Below are 15,782 nucleotides of genomic sequence, written 5' to 3'. Positions count from 1 at the left end.
TGGAGAGCTTTCATCATAAATCAGTGTTGAAATTTGTCAAATGCTTTCTCTGAATCTACTGATGTAATCATATAGTTTTCATTCTTAAGCTTGTTAATATGGTGTATCACATTAGGAAATGTCAACCCACTCTAGTAGTCTTGCCTGGAGAATCCCATGGACATAGGAGCCTGGCAGGCTACAGTCCATGGGATTGCAAAGAGTCAGATATGACTAAAGTGACTTACCACATCACATTGATTGATTTGCATATGTTGAAGAATCCTTGCATCCCTGTGATAAATCCCACTTGATCATGGCATATGGTCATCAGTAATACAGGCCTGTAATAATCTTTTTTTTTTTTTTTTGGTGATATCCTTGTCTGGTTCCAGGTGTTGATGGCTTCATAGAATGAACTAGGAAGTCTTCCTCCATCTACAATTTTTTGGAAGAGTTTGAGAAGGATATGTGTTAGCCCTTTTCTAAATGTTGGACAGAATGTCCCTATGAACCCATCTGGTCCTGGATTTTTGTTTGTTGGACATTTTTAAATCACTGTTTCGATTTCAGAACTTGTGGTTGATCTGTTCTTATTTTCTGTTTATTCCTGGTCAGTCTTGGTAGGTTGTACCCTTCTGACAATTTGTTCATTTCTTCTAGGTTGTTCATTTAATTGGCATATAATTGTTTGCAGTAGTCTCTTATGATCCTTTGTATTTCTGTGGTGTCAATCATATCTTCTCCTTTTTCATTTCTGATTTTATTGATTTGAGTCCTCTTCCTTTTTCTTGATGAGTCTAGCTAAAGGTTTATCAATTTTGCTTATTTTCTTAAAGGGCCAGCTTTCAGTTTCATTGATCTTTACTATTGTTTTCTTCATTTCTATTTCATTTATTTCTGCTTTGATCTTTATGATTTCTCTCCTCTTATTGACTTTGGGTTTTGTTTGTTCTTCCTCCAGTTGCTTTACATTGAAGGTTAGGTTACTTATTTGAGATTTTTTTGTTTGTTTCTTGAAGTAAGATTGTATTGCTATAAACTTCCCTCTTAGAACTCCATCTGCCACATCCCATAGGTTGTGGATTGTCATGTTTTCATTGTTATTTGTTTTTAGGTATTTTTTTGCCTCCACTTTGATTTCTTCAGTGATCCATTGGTTATATAATAGCATATTGTTTAGCCTCCATGTTTTTGAATTTTTTTTTTTTTTTGCCTTGTAATTGACATCTAATCTGATAGTAGTGTGATTGGAAAAGATGCTTGATAAGAATTTAATTTTCTCAAATTTACCAAAGCTTTTCAATTTTGACCCAAGATGTAATCTATCCTGGAGAATGTTCCATGTGCACTTAAGAAGAAAGTATTCTGTAGCTTTCTGATGGTATGCCCCATAAATATCAATTAAGTCTGTTTGGTGTAATGGGTCATTAAAGGCTTGTATTTCCTTATTAATTTTCTCTCTGGATGACCTATCTATTGATATAACTAGAGTGTTGAAGTCCCTTCCTATTATTGTGTTACTGCTGGTGTTCCCTTTTATGACTGTTAGTGATTGCCTTTGTATTGAGGAGCTCTCGGTTCAGTTCAGTCACTCAGTTGCGTCCAACTCTCTGTTGGACTGCAGTACGCCAGGCCTCCTGGTCGATCACTAACTCCTGGAGCTTGCTCAAACTCATGTCCATTGGGTCAGTGATGCCATCCAACTATCTCATCTTCTGTCATCCCCTTCTCCTCTCGCCTTCAATCTTTCCCAACATCAGGGTCTTTTCCAATGAGTCAGTTCTTCACGTCAGGTGGCCAAAGCATTGGGGTTTCAGCTTCAGCATGAGGAGTTCCTATGTTAAGTTTATAAATATTTACAAATGTTATCTTCTTGGATAAATTCCATCATCAATATACAGTGTCTTTCCTTGACTCTTGTAATATTCTTTATATTAAAGTCTATTTTATCTGATATGAGTGTTGCTACTCCAGCTTTCTTTTGATTTCCATTTGCACAGTGTATTGTTTCTATTTCCTCACTTTTCAGTCTGATTTCCTTGTATATTATCTTTACTTTTCCATTGCTGCTTTTAATATTTTTCATTGTATTTAATTTTTTTCAGCTTGATCCATATGTGTCTTGATGTGTTTCTCTTCAAAATTATTCTCAATGGGATTCTCTGTGCTTCCTGAACTTGGTTGACTAGTTCCTTTCCCATGTTAAAGAAGTTTTTAACTATAAGATTTTCAAATATTTTTCTCAGACACTTTCTCTTTTTGTTCTTCTTCTGGGATCCCTATAACTCAAATGTTGGTGCATTTACTGCTATCCCATTGGTCTCTGGGACTGTCTTCATTTCTTTTCATTCTTATTCTGCTTCATGGCAGTTATTTCCACCATTCTATCTTCCAGAATCTTCCACCATTCTCTGCCTCAGTTACTCTGCTATTGATTCCTTCTAGTGTATTTTTTTCAACTATTGTATTATTTATTACTATTTGCTTTTTCTTTATTTCTTCTAGATGCTTATTAAACATTTCTTGTTTCTTCTCCATCTGGGCCTCCATTCTATTTCCAAGGTCTTGAATCATTTGTATTATCCTTACTCTGAATTCTTTTTAAGGTAGACTGCCTATTTCCTCTTCCTTTATTTTGTCTTGTGAATTATTGCCTTGCTCCTTTGTCTGAAAAATATTTATCTGTCATCTCATTGTGTCTAACTCACTGTTTTTGACCTTCTTCCCCCACACTGCAGGGCTGTAGTTCCTCCTGCTTCTGGTGTCTGCCTCCTGGCAGGTGAATTTAGTCCACGCGCCTGTGTATACTTCCTCCTGGGAGGGACTAGTGCCTGCACTCTGAGTGAAGCTGGGTCTTGCCCTTCTGATGAGCAGGGCTGGGTTAGGTGGTGTGTTTTGGGGTGGGTTTATGGGCTTACTAGGACTTCAGGCAGCCTGTCTGCTGATGGCTGGGGCAGTGTCACAGTGCTCCTGTATTCTTGGTTGGTTGGCATGAGACTCCAGCACTGGAGCCCACAGGCATTTGGGTGTTACCAGGTCAAGATGATTCCATCTTGATACCATGGACAAATATTTCCTGGGTGGGGGAGGGGGGGTGGGGGGCGGGGAGGCAGGGCAATTCTCTGCAGGTCCAGATCCTGGACTTGGTACTCCCACCCTGGATACTGTGACCAACTCTTGGCCTAGAAGCCAAGACACTGCAAGTATTGCAGCATGGCAAAAAAAAAAAAAAAGTAAGAAAACAGATAAACAAAACTCAAACCAAAGAGCAAAAACAAACAAGCAGTAATAACAACAAAAAACAAAGAATGCAGAAAACAAGAGAACAAACAAAAGAACTCTGAAATGAAAACAAACTAAAAAACAAAACTAACAGGGAAAGAAAGCAAACTAAAAAAGGTAAACATAAAGAAAATACACAAAAATTATTTTAAAAAGATCAAAACAAAACAAAGAATAATAAGAAAAAACAACAAAAAGTTAATGTAGAAAAATAAAAAAATATATTATTTTTAAAAGAAGAAATATATTAAATAATAAAATACAACCCCCACCACAACAGAACAAAATGAAACAAACAAAAATAAGAGTAATAATAATATTTTCCTGGGGCCTCCGCCATCAGTGTCCCTGCCCCCTCAGTGGACCACAGCCAACCCCCACCTCTCAGGAGGCACTCCAGTACCTCTAGGTAGGCCCCTGGGTCTGTGGGTGCAACTCAGCCTCTGACCTAGCCCAACTCCCATGTGTACATGCTCCCAAAGTCCACTGCTGCTAAAATTAGATGAATCTCAGCTGTGGAAGCGTTTGTTGTCCATTCAGATACTCTTCAGATGCAGGATTTACCAAGCTTATGTGAAAGTGAAAATGAAGTTGCTCAGTCGTGTCCGACTCTTTGCAACCCCATGGACTGTAGCCTACCAGGCTTCTCTGTCCATGGGATTTTCCAGGCAAGGGTACTGGAGTGGGTTGCTATTTCCTTCTCCAGGGGATCTTCCTGACCCAGGAATCGAACCCAGGTTTCCTGCATTGCAGGCAGACGCTTTACCCTCTGAGCCACCAGAAAAGCTGATAGTGGGTATTTAATCTGTGGCTTCCCTTGTGGCTCAGATGGTAAACAATCTGCCTGTAATGGAGGAGACCCAGGTTTGATCCCTGGGCTGGGAAGATCCCCTGGAGAAGGGAATGGCAACTGACTCTAGTATTCTTGCCTGGAATATTCCATGGATGGAAGAGACTGGTGGGCTACAGTTCATGGGGGTCTCAAAGAGTCAGACACGACTGAGTGACTACGGCTTCTGCAGTTCTGCCATCTGTGGATTGTGTGTCTGAAGGAAAGACCGCCATTCCTCTTCCTTAGTCACACAGCCCTTGGGCCTCAACTTTGATTTCGGGTCCAGCTCTGCGTGTGGACCCCCCTGGGTGTCTGTCCCCTGCCCCGGTGAGAAAGAGTGAAAGCAGCAGCTGATGGGGGCACACTTACTCGCTCAGGCTAGGAGGAATAAGGCAGCCACAGCTGGGGTCTGTGTGAAGTGCCCGCAGTGGCAGCGACGGACCGGAAGTTGCAACAGACTGCGGCGCACTCTTTCCGGTGCGAATCCCTCCCACGATCCTGGAGGCTGTGTGGACTGAGGAGGCCTTGGCCTGAGGTGCGGGTGAGCTTGCTCAGACCGGGGCCTCTCCCGGTGTCTGTAAAGGCAGGGGGCTGCAGGAAGGGAAGGCGTTGCAGTGGTGAGCCTGACCCTTCGACCGTGGCACCTTGCTTCTAGGGCGTCCTGGGCTTCTTCAGAGAACTTTCCTGGTTGGGGAGCTTCTTCCTGCCGTCCCGTCAGGTTACCTCTTCACAGCCGACAGCTGTCCTCTCGCTGGGTCTGCTCTCCAAACCCCACGTCTCAGGGCTCAGTCCCCCTCTGCGCCAAGAGACACACAACTCAGCCTGGGGCCTGCAGGACCGCAGCGCTGACCCCGCGTGTAGTTCTTCCTTTGCCCTGCCCTCCGCAGACCAGCTGCTGCGTTCCCCTCTGACCCCCTGGAGCTCCTGTTCTGCTCCAGCTGGTTTCCCTGCAGAGGGGCTTTTCCAAGTGTAGGGATTTCTTTTCACCTTCAGCTACCTGTCGAGGTTGATGGTCCCTTCCAATTTTTTCTTTTTTTCCTTTCTTCTGTCTAACCCGGTTGTGTGGGGATTTTCTTGTGCCTTTAGGTGTCTCAGGTCTTCCTTCTGCTAGTGTTCAGCTGCTGATCTGTGAGAACTCTTCTGTTTGTAGATGTACTCTTGATGTACTTGTGAGTAGAAGCAAATTCTGTTTCCTCCTATTTTACCCTATTTTATCTTCTTTAGATTAGAGTTACCAAGCAATGTATGACATTAAAGATATCAGCTCATTTGCTTTATCCTCTTTATTAAATAACATCCTTGAACTAAAGGCTTAGTCTTAGCCAAGGCTTCTTAACTTATTGTGTTGAGGGAGTAGGTCTTTAATTTTAAAATTACCAATCCATCACAAATTGATGATTTCAGAAAATACAAAATCGAACAATTAGAGGTCACAGCAGTATCAAAAATGCTATAAAAGTTTCTAAATGCTTACTCCTCTTCTTTTGTACCTTAATTAGCCATACACTGGTCAAAAACAATTCATGGATTGGCATTGTTTTGCTGAGATGATGGTGAGGAACACTCGTCTAGTCTACCTTTTTATCTTGCTTTGCACCTGGCAAGATGGCTTTAACAGGATTTTACACCGCATAAATTTCATCCAAGTATAACTGATTTGATATTCAGAACTAAGGATAAAAATCTTGGAAATGAAGTCTTGATTATAATGAAATGATATCATAGCAAACATCCACTTCTTGTTTTTAATGTTCGCTTTGAAAGTTTAAATGTTAAGCAGTTAACACTGCTCAACAATATTGTGAACTGCAGAATATTTTCATACTAGATATTTAAATCTAAATAATCTGTCACCATCCTTCACTTGTCATTGTCAAAAATAAATGTCTAAACATTTTACAAAATTCTCCAGCAATGGTAATTTGGTGTGATCTTTGCAATATGGAAGGAAAGCTCAATATTCAGTCATGACAGTAGGAAACTATTCCTGTGTAGTGCCTGGTTTAGAACAGCAGCTGACATTGTTATCACATAATATTTTGCACACATTCTTACAGTGCCCTTCAAATAATGAATTGATGCACTTATTGGAATTGAATGGCTGTTCATTATACAAAGGGCAGAGATGCTATAAAATCCCTTCTCACCAGCTTCAAACCAAAACCTGATGACTAAAGAAAATTAGGATTAAGATGCTCCAATTTATGGGGCAGACCCTTAATCTGTGACCTGGTGGGCTTACACAGAAAGTTGGAGAATTTAGACTGCCATGGGCCTACTGAGATTAATGTGGATAATCAAGGGCCTATGGTCAAGGAACACAATTTTAAAATAACTTCTCTAGAGACCCTCACTTTTTAAAAAAGGTTTTCAAAATTGTTACTATCCAGTTGGGCTATAACCCATACTTCATTGAAATACCTCCTGCATGTTATGATAATTTAGCCAGTTTCTGAGAAAAATGTCTCATCAAGTATTTCATCTTTTATATGCTTTTTATTGAAGCGAAAGAGAGGTTATTGTCAAGGTTTGCCTACCACTGAGTCAAACTACAGGCACCATTATATCATCTTGAAGTTGAACATGGTCTGCAGGTTGTAAACACTGAGTTTTAAATGTGACCTAGTAAAAACTACACAAAAGAAATAATAAGGTTTTAAAAACATAAAATATTTGGGAGTTGGCTTTTCATTTTAAAATTACACCTTAGTTAGCATGCCAAAATATAGCTGTTCAGTGTGTTTCTTTTTTTTTTCCTGATAAGCTTTAGAAGTACAAGAAATGCCAGGCTTTTGCTAACATTACAGTTCAGTTCAGTTGCTCAGTCATGTCCGAAACTTTGCGACCACATGGACTGCAGCACACAAGGCCTATCTGTGTATCACCAACTTCTGGAGTTTGCTCAAACTCATGTCCATTGAGTCGGTGACGCCATCCAACCATCTCATCCTCTGTCATCCCCTTCTCCTCCTGCCTTCAATCTTTCCCAGCATCAGGGTCTTTTCAAATGAGTCAGTTCTTCACATCAGGTGGCCAAAATATTGGAGTTTCAGCTTTAGCATCAGTCCTTCCAATGAATGTTTAGCACTGATTTCCTTTAGGATGGACTGGTTGAATCTCCTTGCAGTCCAAGGGACTCTCAAGAGTCTTCTCTCCAACACTACAGTTCAAAAGCATCAATTCTTTGGCTCTCAGCTTTCTTTATAGTCCAACTCTCACATCCATACATGACTACTAGAAAAACCACAGCTTTAACAAGATGGACCTTTGTTGGCAAAGTAATGTCTCTGCTTTTTAATATGCTGTCTAGATTAGTCATAGACAGCATATTAAAGAAATGCTGGAGCTTTTCTTCCAAGGAGCAAGCTTCTTTTAATTTCATGGCTTCAGTCACCATCTGCAGTGATTCTGGAGCCCCCAAAAATAAAGTCAGCCACGGTTGCCACTGTTTCCCCATCTATTTGCCATGAAGTGATGGAACCCAATGCCATGATCTTCGTTTTCTGAATGTTGAACTTTAAGCCAACTTTTCCACTCTCCTCTTTCACTTTCATCAAGAGGCTCTTTAGTTCTTCACTTTCTGGCATAAGGGTGGTGTCATCTGCATTTCAGAGGTTATTCATATTTCTCCTGGAGCTCTTGATTCCAGCTTGTGCTTCATCCAGTCCAGCATTTCTCATGATGTATTCTGCATATAAATGAAATAAGCAGAGTGATAATATACAGCCTTGACGTACTCCTTTTCCTATTTGGAACCAGTCTGTTGTTCCATGTCCAGTTCTAACCATTGCTTCCTGACCTGCATACAGATTTGTCAGGAGATAAGTCAGGTGGTCTGGTATTCCCATTTCTTTCAGAATTTTCCACAGTTTGTTGTGATCCACACTGTCAAAGGCTTTGGCATAATCAATAAATCAGAAATAGATGTTTTTCTGGAAATCTCTTGCTTTTTCCATGATTCAGCGGATGTTGGCAATTTGATCTCTGGTTCCTCTGCCTTTGCTAAATCCAGCTTGAACATCTGGAAGTCCACTGTTCACGTATTGTTGAAGCCTGGCTCGGAGAATTTTGAGTATTACTTTGCTAGTGTGTGAGATTAGTGCAATTGTGCAGTAGTTTGAGCATTCTTTGGCATTGCCTTTCTTTGGGATTGGAATGAAACTGACCTTTTCTAGTCCTGTGGCCACTGCTGAGTTTTCCAAATTTGCTGGCATATTGAGTGCAGCACTTTCATAGCATCATCTCTTAGGATTTGAAATAGCTCACTGGAATTCCATCCCCTCCACTAGCTTTGTTTGTAGTGATGTTTCCTAAGGCCTACTTGACTTCACATTCCAGGATGTCTGGCTCTAGGTGACTGATCACACCATCATGATTATCTGGGTCATGATGATCTTTTTTGTATAGTTCTTCTGTGTATTCTTGCTACCTCTTCTTAATATCTTTTGCTTCTATTAGGTCCACACCATTTCTGTCCTTTATTTTGCCCATTTTTGCATGAAAACTTCCCTTGGTCTCTCTACTTTTCTTGAAGATATCACTAGTCTTTCCCACTTTATTGTTTTCTTCTATTTCTTTGCATCGATCACTGAGGAAGGCTTTCTTATCTCTTACGCTAATATTTGGCCACTATTGATTATGCTGTGATAACTGATTTGTTCTGCAGAGTTAAGCAGGAAACCTTTTGAATCAAAAAGTATTCTGTGTTTTGAAAATGTCATTGAAAATGTTTAAAAGGTCACAACTTTGAGATTGAAGAAATAAAGATCAGTAATTCTTGGCTGGATGAACAGGATTTAATTGGAAAGTGAGGCTTTGAAACTTTTGCCAGCACTTTTATAATGCAAATCTGGGATTTGTAATGTCTCTGAAAGCAATAAATAACTTTTTATGTATTTTTCTGAATAATTAAGGGTATTATTTAGGCCTTCACGATGATGCAAATGAATATGAAACTCAGAAGAGAGCATGAAGTGTTAGTATGCGTGAAACTGGCAGCTGTTTAAAAAAAGCCTAAGCTGGATTCCATTCCAATGGCTACCGATACGCCGTATGTCTTTATGGACATTACATCATTTTTCCTTCTGTTTTCTTGTATTGAAAGAATTATAGTATCTATAGTAGCTACATGAGAGTTAGTAACGATTCAATGAGCAACAAAAAATAAAAGCTAATCAATACCTTGAGCCCTCTATGGAAAATATTTACTGCTAGGGAATTATTTAGATAATCAAGTATGATTCAACTAGAAAGCCAGATTTAGGTATATTTTATGGAGCTAAAAAAAAAAGCAAGAATTTATTCTCTTCAAATAAGCTTAACTACTTTTCTTTCCTTTGAGCTGGGTTGATTTCAGATGAATGAAAGCAAAGCACTTTATTTTGCATACTTACTTCTAGTGAGTGATTGTGTTCAGGACAGAGTCCATAAGCACATAAGACTACGATTTTATTTCAAATTGGATATTTCTACATATGACACCTAAATTATCTGAGCCACCATTTCTATTTTATTCATAAATACATTCAGTAAACATATCTATCATCAATCAGATTATATGCTTACCCTTTCCAATGCGGCTTCACATTTTAAAAACGAATTCCTCACAAACAGTATCAGTGGCAATGTGGAAACAGTGGTGGTTGTGTGAGTTAACACACCTGTCACAGCCTTAATCGTTTTGATTCCATAATATCACTCGAGATTAGTTCTTCTCGTTGTGGAATTTTATGCATGCCAAGTGTAGCAATTTATTTTCTTATATATATGTATTTGATGTCCATAAATTTGCTTGGATAAGTTAGAATTGTGTGATAAAGACATGATTTTAAATCCTCCACAGATTTTGTCGTCTCATTAGATTTGCCTTTTAAAAATAATTAAATGGTGAAAATTGTAATGGCTGAGAGTTCAGATGGTGCAGTTAGATTGGTCAATATTATTTTTACAATTTTAACAACACTTATGCTAAACAGTCATGTAGCCTATATGATACCAGATTTGTTGCTGGGTTGAATGGACTTAATGACTGAACAGGTGCTTTTTTTTTTCCTACATGTATTTATATCAAATGATAAATTAATTTTAAATGACAATTATGATCAAAGATCTCATCCAAATTTTGGAGAGAGGCTCTATATGATATATAATGACAACAATTTCAAAATAAATCTGATATGAATTGTGACATTTGGCTTAATGTGACACTTTATTATATGAACAAATTAGATGGTAGTGAAAGTGCTGATAGCACTCTTCTGAAATATCATCAGCTATAAAGTCCTGCACCACTGCTTTCTTTATAAGCAGAACTTAAATAAATCTATTTAATGATCCTATGTATTTTCTTCCCTCCAAGTAACACTATATTCCTGCCTGCTATAATCTGCAATTACTTCCTTTTCCCCAAGGAGAACATTTCACTGAAGCAGTAAAAGCTGTTTGAGTCATAATCAGCCTCTCTGCTTCCTAAGACATTTTTTAAATTGTAAGAATTGAGGAAGACTCTGATGACTGTACTGTTTTTTTAGTATTGAAGCATAATGATTGCTTCTTAAAAGTGTGTCCTGGAACCCATTCAAGACACCACTGTCAAAATATATACATACATGATTGATTATCCAATTTATTGGTGATATTGTGTATGCTATCATAGTGCAGTTTAAATGATTTTGACAAGTACAGAAGAGTGTCATCGACAAGTGCAGAAACAAATGATGGGTTTAAGTGTTCGAATGTTTTTACAGCATTTTACTGAGTGGCAGGTTGATAAATTAAAATTACAGTTGTAGCATCAGGCCTGAAAGCACAACTGCTTTAGATTACAAAAATAGCACTGTGGAAACTTTGTGTACTCTCTAGAGAAGTAGCCTGGAGGACCTTGGAAAAAATGAAACAAGTGCAGTTGCTAAAAGAATCATTAATTTTGTGGTAGCACAGTGTCTAAAAATTTTTTTTAAATAAATTTTTAGAAGAGGAAAATTGACTTTATCCCCTTATCCCTTTTTCCCTGGAGACCTAGAGAAAATTGGATCCACACCATCAAAAGATAGGTTTTGAATTGGCCATTAGTGATCCCATGATGTCTGATGGGTGTATTTAAAGCTTAGAGGCAGTTTCTTGTTAACTCTTCCTTAGTTTCAGTGTTACACCTGGATTTTAGCCTGTCATTCTGTCACCACATCCCACCCAATTCAGTTGAACTTCCCTAAGATATCACTCAATCACTCACTGATTCTGATACTATTAAAGAAAATAATATTTCATCGGGCATTTCTTTTCCATCCTTTTTTTTTTCTTTGAGATTTGATTGTTTTTAACAAATGAAAATTGCATACATTTAAGGTATACAACATGATGTTTTGAAATTACGTACACATTATGAAGGGCTTCCCATATGGCCCTAGTGGTAAAGAACCCACCTGTCAATGAAGAGACATTAGAGATGTGGGTTCGATCCCTGGGTTGGGAAGATCCCTTGGAGGAGGGAATGGCAACCCACTCCAGTATTCTTGCCTGGAGAATCCCATGGACAGAGGAACCGTGGTGTTGGAGAGGAAACTTGAGAGTCCCTTGGACTGCAAGGAGATCCAACCATTCAATCCTAAAGGAAATCAGTCCTGACTATTCATTGGACGGACTGATGCTGAAGCTGAAACTTCAATACTTTGGCCACCTGATGCAAAGAGCTGACTCTGGAAAAGACCCTGATGCTGGGAAAGATTGAAGGCAGAGGAGAAGGGGACGACAGAGGATGAGGTGGTTGGATGGCATCACCAACTCAATGGACATGAGTTTGAGTAAGCTCCAGGAGTTGGTGAAGGACAGGGAAGCCTGGTGTGCTCAGTCCCTGGGGTCACAAAGAGTCAGACATGACTGAGCGACTGAACTGAACCGAACTGAATCCTAACAGGTGAAAGTGATGTCATTCTGCTCAAGTTCTGATTCTTTTCAAGTCATGCCTGAGCTACTGCAACAGTGTTCTACACGGCTCTGTTACAACCTCACTTTGGAGACCATTCTTCAGTTAAAAGCAAAACAGACAAACAAATACACATAACAACAATTCAAAGTGAAAAGTGAAGGTGAAAGTCTCCCAGTCGTGTCCAACTCTTGGCGACCCCATGGAATAGTCCATGGAATTCTCCAGGTCAGAATACTGAAGTGGTTAGCCTTTCACTTCTCCAGGGAAACATCCCAACCCAAGGATCGAAGCCAGGTCTCCCTCATTGTTTTACCAGCTGAGCCACCAGGGAAGGCCACAATAATTCAATGACTCTACTAAACCCACAGAAGGTAAAGAAAGTTCTTTGCATTAGTATAATTTCTCTGCAAACAACCACTAATTTAACCCGCCAATCTTAATCTCTCCTCTCTTTTCATGAACCTTCAAGTTTGCTGGACTGGGGTGCCTGATGTGCTCGGTGCAGTCAGTTCTCCCTGCTGCCAATTTTTCCTTCCAGTTCCTTCTTCTGGGGACACTATTCTTATTACTTCTCCATTGAATTCTTAGTTCACATGGAGGATAGACTCAAGTTCTACTTTTTGTTTTAAAAATTCTCTGGACAATTTGGCTAATTTCTTTAATGTCTCAATTCCTAGATCAAACATTTTAATCCCTAAGTGACTGACCAACACCAATCATTTTACAGTAGTCTATGATTCTCTTGTTTACTTTTTGAAGCTCTTTTATAATTATCCCTACGGTGGTATTGCTTTCCTATTTTCATGCTCTTATTGGAGTTTTAAATACTGTACTTGTTATTTTATATAAATGTAAGCACATTCCAAAATTGTGTCCTGTCTTCATGCTATTTTTTTCTTGTCTATCTTCCTCAAAGATCTCCAAGGTAAAGTCCCTGTTCACGACTGTGCTGATTTCACTCTCTTCGGAGCTTCTTCTCCAAGAATTCAATTCCATTACCACTTTTCTAGAATATTCAGGCCTTTGGATTTAATTAGCTGGAATTTCTGCCATTTGGAAGAACTCACTTCTTTAGGAAAGATTTATAATATAATTTAGTTGTTGCACAAAGTGTTAATGACAAATGATATCTATTTTCTGTTTACTATATGTCAGATACTGTTCTAAGTACTTTGCAATATTATCTCATTCACAACAGCCCTAATAGTTAGTTATTATCTCAAGGGAGAAAATGGAGGTTCAGAGGACTTAAATTGCCCAAGGCATCTAGCTGGGAAATGACAGAATGGAATTTAAATCAAGGAAATCAATGGCAGAATTTAGTCTCTTAAAACAGGCAGCTATGGTATAATAATGTAAAGCACCAGTAAACACAAAGTTTCAAACAAAACATGGATAGAAGTAAACTAATGTAAATCTTTGACCTAATAAGAATGTCAAAGTGTAATAACATCTGTATAACACCAGCAGAAGTACACTGAAGCTCCAAATTCAGTTCCAGGACTGCAAAGAAAAGGGGAAAATATTCCCCAAGGAAAATTATTTGACAAAATGTAGGTGTTGGCAATTATATGAGGAATACTGTTAGCTGCAGAGTCCAGAGCTTCAGTTAAGTCCAGAGCTTTGCTCTTTTGACAGTGTAAGCTCCTTCTCAGCTGGACTTAGTAGAATAGGTCAGGGACTTGTCAGGGTTGTGGGAACTCCAGGCTTGGCTGGGGCATGATCGACTCACTGTTAAAGCCAGTGCTTTAACAGATAAATATAATAATTTTGATAATTTTATCCTTGATGTTTTTTGAATCTCTCTCAGCCAAGCCTGAGAGACAACACATTCTGAGCTATATTAATAAAAAATTTTAAATTCTTCTGAGTTAATTAAATTATTCTAATACAATGAAAAAGCCTGAAAAAAAAAAATTTACCCATGCAGTAAATAGCCATCCTCCTAATACAGCTGCTGCTGCTGCTGCTGCTGCTGCTAAGTCAATTCAGTCGTGTCCAACTCTGTGCGACCCCATAGACGGAAGCCCACCAGGCTCCCCCGTCCCTGGGACTCTCCAGGCAAGAACACTGGAGTGGGTTGCCATTTCCTTCTCCAATGCATGAAAGTGAAAAGTGAAAGTGAAGTCGCTCAGTCGTGTCCGACTCTTAATGACCCCATGGACTGCAGCCTTCCAGGCTCCTCTCTGTCCATGGGATTTTCCAGGCAAGAGTACTGGAGTGGGGTGCCATCGCCTTCTCCATCTAATAAAGCTACTTAGAGGAAAATTCATCAACCGAAATTTGGTATGATTCAAAATTTCGATTCTAAAATACAACTCATGAAAAGTTTTCTTTGAAGAAGGTTAACTTCATGCTAAAGAGATAAGAAGAAACAGTTCACATGGGAATTTTCACTTAGTGCCTCGAGTGTACTTTCAAGTGGCTCAGTGTCTGCAAACTGTCGACACAGCTCTTGAAGGGAATTCATGCATCGTCTTGACATGTCCTTTTACTCTATGAATCTCAAATGTCAAGTGAACAGGAGTTGCCTTTCCCCTCATCTCTTTCTTCATTAAAAAGGTGTAAAACTTTTCTAAGGCAAGACGTTTTAAACTAAGATTTATATCTTAGACTTTTAATTGGGACCATCACCGGGTTCTTACTCACTTTGCTGAACGCAAACTTGGCGTCTGTTCTCTCTCAGTTGATTTCCAAAATCAGAATCTAACTGATGCCACATACAAGAAAACATTTGCCAGAAGAGTTTTCTAAATCACTCTAAAATGTAATGTTTTGAGGATCAACAGACTATGAGCCATCTAGCACTTTTTAGCACTCAAGCTAAGCTTTGTTCTAAATACAGTTGATTTTTCTTTTTTACTATTGAGAGGTGAGTGAGATAGGAAAATACTTGAATTTTTGAATCTATTATTTAAATTTATCATATTTATAATAAAATGTATTCTATGTGATATATTTTAATCAGTTTACATATGTAATGCATGTCACATATAAACTATATATTAAATATAGTATTTAATAATTAATATTTTAAATATAAAACATTTTATTTTCCTATAACAAAATATTTATTAAATACCCCAACCCTAGGTCTAGGACAACATTGGAACGAGCTTTATGCCCCTGAGCATAGGTGCTGTGCTCCCTGTGAACCATGGTGACCTCCATGGCACATCTTCTGGTGTCTTTACATCTACCCTGGTCTCTGGTGGACAACTCTAGATCAATGTGTCCACCTCCGCCATACACATCCAAGACAGGAAGAGACCCATGGGAAGCTGTGTGAAGACTGTCTGGAGAGATTCCACCGACCTTAAATGTCTGCACGAACAACCTGTGACCATTTGTACAGACAGGACGAGGGAGGCTGCAAACCATGTGGACGGTGGCTGCAGGCCTGGCTGGTACCAGAACCGCCTACATAGCTTTGGAAAATACTGCACCTACTGCCCTCTCTGGAGAAGGCAATGGCACCCCACTCCAGTACTCTTGCCTGGAAAATCCCATGGGTGGAGGAGACTGGTGGGCTGCAGTCCATGGGGTCGCGAAGAGTTGGGCACGACTGAGTGACTTCACTTTCACTTTTCACTTTCATGCGCTGGAGAAGGAAATGGCAACCCACTCCAGTGTTCTTGCCTGGAGGATCTCAGGGACAGGGGAGCCTGGTGGGCTGCCGTCTCTGGGGTCGCACAGAGTCAGACACGACTGATGCAATTTAGCATTGACCTCCCTGAATTAACAGACTCAGACTCTGGGATG

The 15,782-nt window shown here is 39.4% G+C and overlaps 1 protein-coding gene and 1 long non-coding RNA gene across 9 annotated transcripts in view; one reads left to right on the top strand and one right to left on the bottom strand.

Annotated features, from left to right (window-relative positions):
- The window catches only part of RALYL (RALY RNA binding protein like), an 829,453-nt gene that overhangs the window by 113,046 nt on the left and 700,625 nt on the right, over window positions 1–15,782 (bottom strand). The gene's annotated exons all lie outside the window — the stretch shown is intronic.
- Window positions 4,547–15,782, top strand: part of LOC147358967 (uncharacterized) — a 40,368-nt gene continuing 29,132 nt past the window's right edge. Inside the window, exon 1 of the long non-coding RNA XR_015140440.1 lies at window positions 4,547–4,631. This is a non-coding gene — a long non-coding RNA (uncharacterized LOC147358967). The remainder of the gene's footprint in view (window positions 4,632–15,782) is intronic.

Source organism: Bos grunniens, chromosome 14 (assembly GCF_055505025.1).
Source record: "Bos grunniens cultivar Pamir isolate PY7600 chromosome 14, Bosgru_T2T1.0, whole genome shotgun sequence".
Classification (NCBI taxonomy): domain Eukaryota; kingdom Metazoa; phylum Chordata; class Mammalia; order Artiodactyla; family Bovidae; genus Bos; species Bos grunniens.
This window is presented reverse-complemented; position numbering and strand designations above follow the sequence as displayed.